At 40.6% G+C, this 16,102-nt stretch overlaps 1 long non-coding RNA gene across 1 annotated transcript; it reads right to left on the bottom strand.

Annotated features, from left to right (window-relative positions):
• Positions 1–5,186: 5,186 nt before the first annotated feature.
• Positions 5,187–10,734, bottom strand: LOC137470557 (uncharacterized). The gene is made up of 3 exons (XR_010997127.1): positions 10,524–10,734; positions 9,993–10,083; positions 5,187–8,457 (listed from the first exon to the last, which is right to left on the bottom strand). It is a non-coding gene; the product is annotated as an uncharacterized lncRNA (long non-coding RNA).
• Between the last annotated feature and the right edge of the window lie 5,368 nt (positions 10,735–16,102).

Here is a 16,102-nt window from a genome sequence, read left to right as displayed (position 1 = left end):
GAGTTCTATCATTTATGATTATAATCTATTTTGGGACATACTTTGCATTTCAGAGGTGTTAATCTCAAATACTGGCCAACTTCTTTGTCTTCACAGTGTCCTTCTATCTCAGAAATTACAGTGGTTGCAGTGTGAGGATGCTCACTCTTTATTTTTTGTTTTAAAGTTGCTGGATGGTCCTGCACTGTGGGAGCTGTGTAAACCTGATTAAAAATTTCTAACTGAATTATTTTCCCTGTAAAAATGCCTCACATACTCTTTCCAAAGTTTGTTTTCCAGATAGAGTATTTGCTGTGCCAGGGAAAGAGGAGGGAGGCTAACACTTTCTGGCCTGAAGGTCAGGGCACCCTTTCTTGATGAAAGAGCTTGAGGTTTAGTTACTATTTGATTACCAGACAAACATCTGATCTTTTCTCATGTTCTTCTAGAGAAACAAAAAACAAAACAAAACTTTAAAAATACCTTGGTGTTGGCCTACTAAAATAATTTGAAAATTCTAAAATCGAAACTGTTCTTGTGGGATGGCATGAGCTTTTCATTTCACATCCGTCTCAAACACTAAGTTTCATAATGAAAGCAATAGATTTTAGTGGGACTGGACTTCCCCTCAACAGCTCTTCCCTTTAGAATTGGGGTCATTTAGATTGAAAGAGACCTTAGAAGTCATCTTGTCCCTCCTCCTGTTAAACATTAGTCCAGCAAGATCAGATGGCCCAATACCGTGTAAGTCAAGTTTTGAAGGTCTGGAAATGACACAGATTCCCTGGGCAGCCTGTTCTGGAACAAAATCCCTTCATGGTGAAAATGATCTTCCTAACATCTGAATGGATCTCCTGTGCTGCAGCTGGTGCCCATTGCCTTTTATCCTATCACTGTGCACTGCACAGAAGAGTCTGACTCACGTTACTGAGCTGGGGAGAGCAAAACCATCTCCCCATGCCTTCTCTTCATGGGACAGGACAAACTCAGCTCTGACTGCTTCTCTTCAAACACCACATGCTCCTGCCCCATCACTGTCCTGGTGACTTTCTGCTGGTCTTGCTCCAATTTTTCAGTGAACTTCTTGAGCTGGGGAACCGCAGAGCAGACACAGTACCCCAGCTGTGGAATTCACAAGTGTGAAATACCAGAGAGAAACAACTTCTCTTGACCTGCTGGCTATATTCCTGCTAACAGGCCAACATATGGTTGGTCTTTGCCAGCACATTACAGATCACAGAATATTCTGAGTTGGAAGGGACCCAGCAGGATCATCAAGTTGAGCTCTTAAATGAATGGCCCATTCAGGGACTGAACCCACAGGGACTGAAGCACAACCTTGGTGGTATTAGCACGATGCTCTGACCAGCTGAGCTAATCTCACATCCTGCTTGTGGTACACAGGGACACCCAGACCCCTTTCTATAAAGCTGCTTCCTAAACAATTGGCCAGACTGAGATGTTGCACAAATTTATTCCGTCCCATGAACAGGACTTTGCATGTGCCTTTGCTGATTGTCATGAGGCTCCTGTCAGTCCTTTCCTCCCACTGTCAAGGTCCCTGTAAATAGCAGCCTTGCTCCCCAGAATGTGAACCACATCCCTGCAATTTGGTATTACCCAAAGGTTCCAGTTGTTAATACACACATTAGAACGTGTTGGCCCAGTACCAGTCCCAGGGGAACACCACCAGTTGTAACCTGTAATCTGCCAGATGGATTTTGTACTGCTGATCCCAACCATTTGAGTCGGGCACACCAGTCAGTTTTCTATCCACCTATTTGTCACTTATACTGATACAGATAATCCATATCTCTCACTTATACAGATACTCCACATCTGACCTTACAGAGACATAGTGAAGATTTTTGGGTGTCTTTAAGATCTTTTGAGAGCTTTAGCCTCTCTGTGAAAAGAAAACCACAATAAGTTTGGACTAAAATGTGTCTGTTACATTTTCTGAGTGCTTGAATTTGCAAATTACCTGAGTTTTTGTTTATACAATTTTATTTATATTTATACCAAGTGGGAAGTGTAAGTATGGGGCTCAAACCCTTTTAAATATTGGGGGATGTGCATGTGGATATGCTGGTGTGTTGCTTTTTGATTTGGTTTGGTTTGGGTTTTTTTTTCTGGTAGATGCTTTGAAATCCTGTGGGTGAAAGTAGGAACAACTGAGTGATTTTTCCTGACAAATCTCACTCACTGCAATTACAGTGACCAATACTTTTAATGTTCTACTTTTCCACGAATCTTCTGCTTACAGTACTGGATTATGTGGTTATTCAGGTTTCTCTCCATTTGCCTGTTGTTCTTCTCTGTGCTACCTGTGATTCATGAAGACAGCCCTCCCAGCTGCAGCAGTGACTACCTTCCCGTGGCACTGGCAATGGCAGAAGCACATCTGACTTCAGGACCACCCCAATCTTTCCCTCTGTCCCTTCCCTTCTCACATTAGACCAGGCCATCCTTGCAACAGCAAAAAATCAGTTTCACTTACAGTGCTGAGGACCTTGGAACTCCATTTGAACAGATGCCAAATTTACTCCACAACCAGCACAAAATGGGACATCAGAGGGGAGTGGGGGTGATGGAGAGATTGAAAGATTGCATTTGAGAAGGGAAGGGTTTTTTGCAAAGAAACTGAAGAAAACTTATTAAGAAAGTTCAGGACTATTTACTGTACCAAAAGGCAGACATGGATTTGGTGACAACGTTGGCTGTCTTCCACAGATAAAACATCCATTTCTGAAGAAGAGGTTTTTGTGCTAGTGGATGAGCTGCAGGCACATTGGATGGTGGAAAGCCCTGCACGTCACAACAGACACATGGAAAAAGTTCACTTGCTGAATGGGTCCCACAGTGGGGTGGGTGCAGCCTGAGCACAGTCACTGCCCACCAGGACCGAGTCTCACTGTCAGAGAAGCCATCCCAAAATCGTGTGCTTATGGCAGGCACTGGCTGGGAGATGGTCATGCATACTGAAATTTCTGGTTTGCTTCTGCTTAGACAATGAGAAAAGCTTAGTAACAGCTTTCCAGCAACCAAAATTAAGGAACTGTTCAAGGTTTTAGAAAGTGGGAGAAGGAAATAATACACAAGTTCATAAAAAAGCTATTTTGAGAAAAAAAAAGTCTCTGTCTTCCCACAGGAACTGCAACTGCTGAAGCTATTCATTAGCCTGCTAAGTTGCTTTGGATATCTGGATGAAGATGGGTCTTATCTGAGGAAGGGAAGCTTGACCAAAAATAGCAGGAAGCAGAGCCTAGACAGGCCGATGCTTTCTTGTTGAAAAGTTCAATTGGAAAGCACAAACACAAGACAACAGTGAGAGAACAGCCCCACTGGACACATGCTGGGAACAGTACTTAAGGCAGTACTGGAATGCACTCAGAGATGATGGGGATGTGGCTAGTCGTAAGAGCTGATGTAGAACGAAAGCTTTGTAAAAATTGGCATTGCTATTTGTTAAAATGGTTGTATCTCAGGGTGGAAAATTGTTTCTTGCTTTTGTCATTGAGTTTTCAGCATACATTGGGACACAGAGACCCAGAAGAGCAATGGCTTACCATGTTCTTACTCTGTGAGGACTGTCCTCACAGCAAGCCATGTACCTGATTGCTGGACAGGATGAATGATGGGTCCTATTTAATGCTAATGCAAATATTTTGGTGATATTCTAAAAATATAAATTAAAAAGGAATGGTAAAAGAAATCCCAAAGCTGGTTGCAAATTAATGCCATAGACACAAAACAGAGTGAAGTAACTTTTAGGGAGGAAAATGACAATTTTCCTCCATGTAGCATAATGATGTATGCTCAAGCTTGTCAGAGAATGAGGAATACTAAGGCCAGCTCAAATGGTCTTTCTCAAATAGTGTTTTTCACTCTGTTTAGCATGAGAAGTGACAATTCTGCTCAGGAACACTGCTGTCTACAGAAAATATTTTGCTGACTTCTGCAGACTATGGCTCAAACTCTTGTAATGTCAGCTGGTATCTCCTCAAAAATAATTTATTTCTTGAAGTAGCCTTGAAGATCTAAAAACTCCATTATTATTACCAAGCTTTGCCATCAGCAGTCTCACCTTAAGGGTTCAGTGGTGATCAATACTTGGGGAATGCCTGAACAGGGTTTGAGTGCTGTGGAGGAACAGGATGCTTGTGCCATGCCCAATACAAACTGCTCTGCCTCTGAGTTGTGGAACACAAGGTTAGACATGATAAAGAACACAGGTACTCTTGACAAAACGGTGAATCACGTTATACTGACAGAAAGAGGTTATTTCAGGGCAACAACTAGAAGGCTGTGGAGAAGCACGAAGTCAGTGCTTAAGGCCAGATACAGCTTTCAGGTAAACAGGTATTTACCTGAGTAACTCCATCAAGACAGAATCTCCTTACTCCATATTTGCCTAATTAGTTTGGTAGAATTGGTCGCTGATTTTCCATGCTGTATTTTCTTTTTCTTCTTCTTTTTCTTTTTTTCCACTGCTTTCTTTTTTACCTCCTTTCGCAGCACCAACTGCCAGGCTCCCACGGGTTTAGTCCATTCCATTCACACCCATGTTTACACTCTTTCTCTACTTGCTACTTGCTCTGTTTTACTTGAGCATAACATAGTTATGAAAATATAAAACTTCATGCCCACCTGTGACATCTTTGTTCCCAAAGTAAAGAAAAAAAGAGCATGTAATTTCAAACGAATGACACAAAGAATTGGGGTGCCTTGGTGTGGTTTCTGACACCAGTCATAGCCAGTGGGCTGACTCTATTGCCCTTCAAATAATCAAGTCTTTCTGAAAAATGCCAGTTCCTCTCAAGGATCCAGTACTTGCAAGGGCTCTGGAAATCTTTCACGATGGCAATCTGATACACATCAGCCTTTTTAGAGCTACACTGCCTATGCCTTACCGAGGCTGTGCTCTGCTGGACCCTGTCCTTCATTGTTAGCGCAGGGAGGAAAGATACCAGGTACATAAACTAAAAAAAAAAAAAAACAACATAGAATTTATTATTTCCATTTTTAATACCCATGAAGCAATCATGGCAAGATAATATTGCTTTCTCACAAAAAAGCCTTCTGTGTAATATAAATGATGAATAAACATGGAAAGCAAAGACAAAGCCACTGAAACCTCATGAGGCAGGGTGCCATTTCAATGCAGTGAGTGAACTAGAGAACCGAACACTAATTTTATTTCCAAAAAATTATACCTCATTATTCCCAGTGAGAGAGAAGTATTCCTTGCCTGAATCACATAGCCTTTTATTTGGTGTAAGTCACTCTCTACACAGAAAGACAATTCTAGTCTCATTCATTTAGTCTTTCTGTTTTCTACATGGCTGAGATCTCTAAGCAACTCTCCCTTTTCTATGGAGAACTGGCTTTATCTTCATTTGCTTTCCAATATTCTATTCAGAATAATTTTCCTGCTTTCAGGTCTTGGTCTTCAAAGCACCTCACTATTAAAACTCCAAGTTATCTATTTTTATTTTTTTTTTCCAAATAAAAAGAAAATATATTCAGAGTTTAGAGCTAAAGATGGTGCAAGCAGAGCCTAAGCATCTTAATCAATATTTAATTTAGCTAGATTTGCTACTTAACTCTGAATAGCCAGTTCCATGCATTAATAATTGCACCTCTTGGTTTTACAAGTAATACAAGCATTTTACCAATACAAGCATTGCTGCATCTGCAAGGACTGAGAACAAGCTACAGGCTCACACTTTGCACTTATAGCTATTTATCTTAATATTCCTTAGGAAATTATTGAGATCACTTGGCTGTAAAACTACCTTGTCCACACCTTAAGACTATTTTGGTATCACAGAAAGCTGGATGGACCTAAACTGAGAGAGCTTTCAGAAAGCCTCAGATACCTACACAGTGCCACCAAAGAATTGACTCTGTCATCTACACTGACAAAAGCAGGCAAGCATCTCATCTTAAAGCTGGCTCATTAAAAGAACCCAACAAAACAACGACCCAGCTGTGGCAGAATAACAGGAGCGTGTCTTCACCTGGAGAGTACAGCAGGGTGACATGGGGACACAGAGACTAAAACCTGCCCAGCCTGGTGGTTTGTAGTAGCTAAGATATTTATTTACAAATTGTAACAACTCCTTGAAGAGTATTTGGCAATATAAAACAATTTATCTTGTCTTTAGAAGTTAATCTTGTCTTTAGAAGAGGAATCTACGCTTTGCACAGGGTTTAAATGATGCTTAGAGTCTGTCAGCCGCAGCATTCAAGCAACATCACTCGCCTTACCCATCTCTTCCCCCATTCCCAGAGCAACTCTCAATCAATATTCCCAGCCTTTTGTGTTTCTCTCATAAACTATTATCAGATATTTACATACCACTGAACGCTAAGACAAAGTCCACTGCATAGCTACTTGTCCTACGTTAGCTGCCCTGCTGAGGCATACCAGTGTCTCCTGTGAATGGATGAGCTGCCCATATACAAAAAAAAATTCTGGGCTTTGAATGGTTGGAAATTTGCCTGTAATTCACACTGCTGGAAAGACACATTATTGTTTCTTAGACATCTTTGTCAATCTCTGCTTGATCTCTCTATGTACAATGAGCTTCAAGACAATAAGACAGGCAATTCCACAGTGGAAAGCTGGAGCAATACCATTGCTTCAGTGGAGTTACTCTGGATTTACAGTGTGGAAAGTCAGATTGGAATCTGGACAACTAATAATGGATCAGTAAATCCTTTTCTCACCTTTTTCTCCCCTCTCCAAGAAAGACAATGAAGCTAACAAAAATGAAACTGGACCAAAAATAAAGTGAAGTGGCTGTTGAACGCAGAAAATGCTGCACCCAATGCATAAAGAACAGGGAGTTTCCACATGGGAAATTCCCTTAAACTCTGTGTTTATCCTCATGGGAGATGAGCAAGCAGCCAAATAAGAGAATGCAAAGGATTCAGCTGCTCCAAAGGAAGATTGGCGTTAGATTGCAGAGGGAGAATCAGAATTGCTGTTATTTTTTAATTTAACAATCACTGTAAGCAACAGATCTCCTAGTGGTCAATGAGGCCAGCACAGGCTTCAACATGAACATCTAATGAGAGGTTCAAACTTGATCTTGCCTCAGCCTAGTGCAATAAGATATGTGGTAAAGGACATTTTCTCAAGTACAACACAACAGAAAATGGAAACAACACTGATTACACAGGAGGCCTAAGACTGCTTAACTCATACGTCTTGCAGCACTAAGAATATTTTTCAGTCTGTCTGTTTTCATACCAGAAAAGTATCTCTGATGTTAGCTATGCTGCACCAAGAGCCTCACCAAAGTCAGTGTGACACTTCAAGGCAGCTTTTCACAATGCAGCACCCTGAACACCGGTGTTTTGTTCCCACAGCCCAACACTGTGCACAGGGGTGGTGAAAGCAATGAGTTTCACAGTCCAAATAAAGCCTCACAAGCCTGCTCTCAGTACCTTGAGTTCCCTTTACTCTTCCTCCCTTCCTGTCTCTCAGTGGATTCTTGATTGCATTTACTTTTCTGTTTCCCTTGAAATTTCCCAAACTTCTTCCTTCTGGATACCAGAAGGCAAGTTGGGCTCCAGCTCTGAGAACAGACTGCTTGTTTCCTCTAATGCTGTGAGGAGTTTTGGCCCTGACCTCTATTGCACAGGACTGCCAAGGTGCTGCCAAGGGCTGTATGAGAACAGAGAAAGACCTTTAAGATATGATCCTGTGTGACTGCCTGGACTGGAAACCCAGGGAGCAGAATGGAGGAGACTTGGAAATGCTACAGGAAATAAAACAGCTCCCTTTTACAAACTCATCTTCACCCTGTGGGACTAGAGCAATCTGAGCAAAGTAGCTTCACAGCTAGTCCAAGACATGGCTGGAGAGCACTCCCCAGCTTCTTGCACTCAAACATGCAGTGTCTGGCCTGACTTCTGAGCCTGGATGCTAGATTTAGGACCTGCCCATCAAGTGCTGTCATTAAATGATGTGCTAAGAATGGAGAAATGTCACTGAAGACCTTCCAAAGCTCTGATTCCATAGCTCATACAGCCTCTTGCTGCCAAACTTGTTTCCAGAATGAAAACTGATCCCCTACTCAACAGGGAAATGTGAGACCCCCTACATCCACCAGAAAGAAGAAAGGGAAGTGTCTTGTTCACAATCCTTCCTTCTCTGCTTACACTGAACCTCAGCCAGAGGCAGTGACACAGGGATGAATTTCTTAGAAACCGTAGGAAATGGCAAACACCTGGCTCAGCTTCCCTGTTTTAATCTTCTTTCATTTCCATTATGTCTAGCTGAAAACAGGCAGGTCTTCCATCCTTGGTCAAGACTCTGGATCTAAATCTTCTCTGGATACCAATTACTTTTACCCACAGCCACTGAAATCAATGGGACTTCACACACTGGTGTAGAAGTCTCAGCTGGAGAGTGATGATGTAAGATCAGAGCTTTTGTCTGCAATTCATGCGTGACTAAGTGTGCTAAAGAAATAATAGTTAACAATGAGATTATTAATTGACATATCAGGGAATTTCTATTACTTTGTCATGAATATATTGGGTAAAGTGAATATATATACGTTGAGTAAAAAACCCTACAGGCTATCACTACCAGTAGTTAATTTTAAAGACTTTTTATGCACGCTAATGACAACATTGCTCTAAGATTAAGGTATTCTGGTTTTACTGGCAGGGAAGCAGAGGTTAAGCAAGTTTTTTAAGGCCACACAGCAAGTCCTTGGATTTATAACTCCCAAATCTGCCTTCTGCTCAGTCCAGCAGGTCATGCTGACTAACTGTGGAATGCATATTTCCAAAGAGCTTAAGGGACAAGAGGAATCAGAAGGAACAAAAGGTACAGATAAAGTAAGCATTAATTCTAAAAAAAAAAATGTTTTCCACCATCCAAAAAACACAAGTCAACTTCTGTTTAAGTTGTCATACCTCACCAGTGCCTTAGCCAGGAACAGGAGCAGAAGAACATGAGGGAAATTGTCCTGACGGTGTTTTTAACAAAACTGAAATAGACACAACAGCTTTATGTAATGAGATTTCCAATATAAACAAAATCTAATACATGTCTGAGATTTCAAATAAAGTTTATGGAGGTTTTTCCCAACGTAGATGAAAAGTTCAGAGAAGACAGAACTGTTTCCTTCCATGCAGATCTTGGCAGCCATGAGACTGTAGGAAACAAGCAGTGATACTGTTATTTCAGCTTCTTAAAGACTATTTCTATGCTACTGCTCTATATTATATAAGTCTGCTCCTCAGAGTTGGACCAATCTGTATGTACCGGAATACTTATAAAAACAAAACCTCTTTTAAGCATATTAAGAATTTAAATACTAATTTACTCATCTTAAAGATGAAACATTTTCAGAAAACTAAGACAAATAAATGGAACTGACCCTGCAATTTCAAAACCTTTTGTCAGACATTAACCAAGACAAGTGTGAAAGGAAGTGCTGATTACGTGACAATACTATAACCAGACCATCTGGAATCTGACTCTGGAGCAGGAATAAAGAATTCATATTCCTTCCATCGAGAGTCTCCATCCATAAAAAGTTAATTTTGTTTTATAACTAAACCAAAGGGAGTTGCTCAACCTGACAGAGCTCCCTGAATAATCAGACAGGACTTAAGGGGCCTTAATGCACACAGCGGTTCAAGCTGCAAATGCCTTCTCCCTGCACCCTCTTCTACTGCACCTCATTTATGCTTACACACTTTATGACATGGGACAAATCCCAACCTATTGCTGGCAGATTAAAATTAAGTATCTTCAACAATCCTTCTCCTGAATTGAAAGAGAGGTAAGTACTGAGAGTCAAGTGACAAAGTACCAACAAAAACCCCTCAGAGATTAAAGAACTGAATGGCCCTGTTTGAACTTGGCTTTGGTTAAAGTCAAGCAGCTGGAAAAGCTCCTGATCCCATACTCACATGTAAAAAATAGATGGAGAAATCACATATTCTGATACTTAATTTAGAACCTGACATTCTAAACTTACTCTGTGGGTAGTTAAGTCAGAACCAGACACTACTCTTACTATGCATTACCGTTTCAGAAACAGACTTCTGAGACCTTGTATACAGAAACATCTTAAATAATACTACAAACAAAATTCACATTAAGAATCTTATTAGTTTTAGTCAAGAGGAAAAACTTCAATTCTGCAAATATTTCTTGTTACAAAACTAGGAATATTTTGCTCACTTTGAGAGCTCTGGTAAAAATACACTTAGGTATCTGTAACTGGAAGATTTCCCCCAAACTCTTCTTTTGCCAGGGGCATGGGAGCATGTCTGTGTCTGCCCAGTTTTCCTCAGAAACATCTGCAGTTTCTAAGGAAGTTGCTAATCTCTCTCTGAATCTTTCTCCTTACTCTTTTTGAGCCATTAATTTCAGTACTCTTCATGCACCAAAAAGTCACACTGAAACTCAGATTCTAATACTTACCTAGCTAAACCAGGGAAAGTTACTGAAATGAAATATTCTTCTGAAGAAAATATGATCTGGGTTGTGCACCAGTGGCTCTCACACATGGTTTGTGGCCTCCAAGCTGGCCATGCAGAGAGAGCAGACTGCGCAGCACTGACTCCACTTCCTCTTCTCCCCACCCTGGCACGGGGTGCACATCCTTGTCTCATCTGTGAAGAGACAGGGCACAGCCAAAATTGCCATGGTGTGTTCACTAAGCAGGGTAGATGTGCAGCTGGTTCTGCCAACTCACTGGGGGGTGACTGGGAACCACAGTGGTCTCAGCTCTTGACACCTGCTTTGGCCTCAGCCCACTTGCAGCAGAAGAGGAGCATCTGCAGTGCTGTGTGTCCACTCCAGAGGCTATTGCAGCATCCTCCATTTGTCTATTACGAAGCCATAGCCAAAAGATTGGTGGCAAACCCGGGCCACGCCTGTATCTGTGCTGCTGCTGCACGCTGCAAATGCCCAGAGCATACAACACCCTGTTCCATGGAGCAGAACGGTCTCCATCCAGTCCCACTATCCTGCCTCACAAGTAGTGCAAAGACTCCTTACATCCACTCTGACCTAAACCAAGTCCAGCTTGTTCACAGGTCACATTTTGGATGTTTTCTGTTGACATCTGCAGTAATCCACAGACTCAGTTTGATTTAATAAAAGTAACAGAAGAATTAACTACAGCATTGAAGAAGGGAAGTAAAACTGAAAACAAGGCTCACACAACAAGGTTAGCTTCTTGTATCTTTATTACAGGAAAGTCTAAATTAAAAAGATCATTACTACTGACAGCAGTGAACAAGTTAAGTGGAGCCAACTGATAACCCTCTCTTCATATATGGTTTCTTCCATCCCATAATGGGCTTTCACTCTAGACAAAGCTGAGCAAATAAAGATACCTTGGAAATGACAATGGCTCAAGTAAGATAGGGGATAGTGTGCTGTAAGCAATAAAGATGAAAAATGGAGAGAAGTTGCGGAGCAGAGGTGTGTTTTATGGGCACAATCCTCAGTGTGTATGAAATGGAGTAAATCTCAAGCCTAGGTGAAGTGTAACAGAGGCATAGAGTGGAGAGAAGAAGAAGAAATGACAAGGAGGGGCAGAGTTAGGAAGAATGCAGTGGGAGTGAGAGTAAATTTCTGTTAGGGCTACCGGACAGCTTCCCAGTTCAGGCCGCTGGGGTCAGATGCAAGCACTATTGCCAGGGCAGGGGCAAGGAAGCACATCGGGAATAAAGGAACAAGTGCCTGACTGCTGGCAGGAGGTGAAGTCTGTGGCCTTGTATCCTTATGTTACTTAAGATTTAAAAACTGACTTGCAGTTAAGATAACATTCTTGGCTTAAAAACACATATAAGGTATTCCTAATTGCTCTGCTGTAGCATAGCTTGTTTCTTGGAGGAAGACACAAGTTTTCAAAATATACCTTTGAATTTCAGAACATACATAATAGCCTAAAGTTTCGGCAAACCTACTGTCCTTTGGGTAGAATGACTCAGAATGGCCAATACGAAATCCCCAGGGTCCTGGAAAGCCTGAAAATGCTGTGAATAGACACCTTTCCAGCTTTATTGCTGGAATCTTTTAATTCTCCCAAGCGTTTGTTCCATCTCCAGAAGCTTTCTGGAGGACCAAGTTAAGCCAAGACCAGTAGTTCCTCTAATTAGTTAAATTTCACATGATAAATTGGACAAAATGACCAAGTTTTTAACTAAACAAACTGCACTACACTAGAAAAATAGTTTCTCACTTTGCAAAACAGAGAGCATAACTCTAAAAACCAAAGAAAATTGATATTTTTAAACTGACAAATTCACTTACTAGTAATGGTGTTCAGTGGGGGAAGCACACCTTTGAGAAGTAGGTAATGTGATCTACCCTTCTTCTACCAGGACCAAGAAAATATGTCACTAAGTCAGTGCAACAAATAAAAACAGAATTGGTGGTATATTAAATGCCAATCTGATGACAAATGACAAACACCAGAATTCCTTAAATCAGACTTATTTCAAACTGATCTCACTGGAGGCCTTGTTTGCTATCCCTAAATATCCTTTTGGCATAGGAATGCACAGAGTAAGGACACCCACATGCTCATTATCTGTGCACATTTGCAGGCTGTAGTTCTAGTAAACATTAGACTAAAAAACCCCAAAAAGTTCCTTGAACTTTGAAATAAAGAATAAAGCTTTAACTTCTATTACAATGAGAAACTTTGAGAATGGCCTTCAGTTCAAGTCCTGTGTTCACCACTGATGTTCACTGACACAAGGGTTCAAACCAGTACCATAAATGGGAAAACCACTAGATCTGTAAGGAACACATCTGGCAGGATTGTGCACTCCACATACAAGCTGTCATGGCTTTCAGTAGGATAATGGCTTTCATTAGTCTTCATGTCATCTACAGAAACTGGTCTTGCCAGCTGAAACCTATTGATATCTACACACTTCATTTTTGTTTGAAAATATCTGTAGCCAAACAAACCAAGCCAGATGTTCAGCTTGCAGTGAGACAACAATTTGAAGAAGAACATATGGCATTTCAATCTTACATCCTAGCAAAAATCCACTCTATTACCTAGTTTGCAGTATGCACACTTCATTAAGCCAGACAGCCTTTAAACATTACTACCTTCACACCCCTGCAAGGCTATGTCAGCTTTTCTTTTAGAAAACTTACATGCAAGTGTATTTCTTTGAAAAACCCCTCATACTAAGGAATTTGGCTCATTAAGGAATTCATATGCTACAGATCAACACAAATTTACTGTGCTCTTCTTGCTTTGCATTAAGAGAATATTATCTGTTCTTTTTTATTTGGCAAAGGAAAATGCGATGTTATTGCATATACTTGATCCTTCATCTGGATTCTTGCCTTCTGATATTTCGATAAACATAACGTAATACACCAGAAATATTTAATGTTTTACAAAGAGCTTCTGTTCACATTTGGTAAAACTTCTTTTGCTAACCTATGTGCAGAGGGATCCTTGTATAAGAGGAACCAGTTCAGCTTCCACATGAGCAGCTGTTAATGTAGGCACACATTCAAACACGCAGTTGTCTGAAATAGCAGCGCTGTAGACGTAGAAAGTCAAGAAGGGCCAGCTCAGGTTGCAGGGCTGCATGGCCATCCCTGTGGGATGGTGTAATCACAAGCCAGTGAAATCCTTCTCCTGCTAGGAAGCTATTACTGGTCACTCCTCATACTGCTGACAAGCCTTGGGATTGGCCTTTAAGCAGTGATTCATGAAGGTATCACACTGCTCTGCCTGCAGTGCTGCTGTCTGGCCTCACTGCAGTCACTTCCCTCCTAGTTTCTTCAAGCCATACATTGCACACAACAAATTCTGTTCCAAAGGTCTCTCTCCCCATTTTTTCCTTATCCAGAATGTCGTTTAAAATCACAAATGGAAAGAATGTATTGCTTGAAGCCATGGTTATGACTTGTTCACACTTTGACTTCATAAGATATTCTAATTTGTTGCTTTTAAGTTACGGCAATTTCCAGTAGATTCCCCGTTCCCTTGGCATTAATGAAGAACAACAGTTTTGTCTCATCCCAGTCATTAGGAAATACTAGTTGCTCAATGCTTAGTTACAAGAGTGAATTACAAGCTATAAATGCCTACAGCAGAGACACATTTTTCAGGGTTCTGCACACACAGACTGCTCAGCTGCAACACCAGAGCACTCATTCTGCTTTGCGTAACAGCACAGACACACCAGATCACTGTCAGTCGGGGACTTGGAGTGTTCATCTCAGATTTCTCTGGCAGCCTGACCCTGGGAACACTTCACTTCCCAGCAATAAATAGCAAAGAACTACCAATTTGTTGCATTTGTTTCCTAATACTGTATGTTTTAAAAGCATTCTCTCCTCAAAGCATTTGCTAAGAGCAGTACAAAAATGCCAGGCAACACAAAATTCAGTTGAAGTACTTAAATATGATTAAGATAACGGGCACATCATAATACTCTGCAAGTGCATGTCCAGAATTATCTCTGTTGTCACCAGAAATGAATTTAACAATATGAATACAGAATCAGGATTCATGATTCAACAGTATTTCACCACTTAGCGTTCACAGAGAACTGCAGGTTATGAAACTGTGCAATGACATTTGACTTCTAGAAAGCTGCAACACCACAGAAGAAAAGTACAGAAACAACTGGCAATGTTCTTTGTAACACTTTAGATCACTGAGGAAATTTTACAAAGTGCATTGCAAGTAACCAATCTACAGTGATTAATGTTGAAATGTAAAAAAAAGAACAATGAATGAAGGAAAAGCATTCTGACCTAATCCTCACCTCATTGAAGACTTATTTTAACCACCAATTCCAATATGAATTTAATAAAGACCTGACTTCAGAAACAGGAACAACTTCAGAAACCAGTTACTTTGTGTGTCAGCTGAGGAAGCTATCAGGTCTGTTAAACATCAACTTGGGGTAACATTTAAATATATGCTAGACTTTTGAAAATCCTGAATATGATGCCGGTCAATATTACCTTTTTTTGAGTTTTCAGGGAAATCACCACTTGCAATTTGTACTTCTGAATAAATTACTTAATTTGTATTTCTCTAAGTAATTATGACCAAATATATTTTGACTAGAAAAAGAACTACCTAACTAACTAGCCAGAGCTGATGATTTTTACTTATTTAAGTTATTAAAAACAGCCTTAGATATTCATTGACTCATGGTAAAATCAAACTCCCAATCAGCTGCAGACCCAGAAACTACGGAGATCTTATGTTTCAATATTTCAAAGTGAAACCATGTTCTTTCCCCCCCGGAGCTTTTCATGAAGAAAAGCCTCACAGTGCCAGATCACATCCAGTAATTAACTACCTGTTGTACTGTGGCAGCCAGAAACAGTATCTACTCATGTCAGTCATCCAACAGAACATCCCCTTCTACAAAGCAAATTACCAGTATGACTGAAAACAGAGCCCTTGAAGATAAAGAGATCTGGTACGTGAACAAGTTACTGTGAGGTAAGATAGCTGTGATCTTGCCATGGTATGATAAATGTGAGCATCAGGACAGCCCACTGCACAGGAGCCTGTGTCTATCCTTTTTACACTCCAGTTTAACTTGCACTATCTTGTCCACCAAGTTGTTTCATGCCACTGGAAAAAGAAATCTCTTCTTAGCTGTTTGTTTTCCATCTCAATTCCTTATTCCATTTGAGCTCATTAGTCCAACAACAGCTTGAGACAACAATCTGTTTTGGATTTGAAGAGTGACTAATCTTGAATCTGTATTAACATCCTGAAATTAATTTCTGGTGACAGCAGGGATAATTCTGTACCTGCACTTGCAGGATAGAATGATGTACCTGTTATCTTTATCATATTTAAGCACTTCAGCTGAATTTTGTGTTACCTGGCACAAAAGTGAGTACCTGGATCAAGGTACCGAGACACCACTGCAATAATAAATGAAAGAAATCTTATTTACCTGCACACAATCCAAGACTTTATACTGAAGCAGTAGAACCCCTCCATGACTACTAAGCTAAAGTTACAGAGGTAAATTCATTCTTTAGAAGCAGCCTTTGAAAAAGAAGACATTAGTGTTTGTAGGTATTTTGAAAGGCACAGCAGACCTTTTACAGTAACAGAGG

Source organism: Anomalospiza imberbis, chromosome 1 (assembly GCF_031753505.1).
Source record: "Anomalospiza imberbis isolate Cuckoo-Finch-1a 21T00152 chromosome 1, ASM3175350v1, whole genome shotgun sequence".
NCBI lineage: Eukaryota > Metazoa > Chordata > Aves > Passeriformes > Viduidae > Anomalospiza > Anomalospiza imberbis.
The sequence above is the reverse complement of the archived record's forward strand: the minus strand, read 5'-3'. Positions and strand labels throughout refer to the sequence as shown.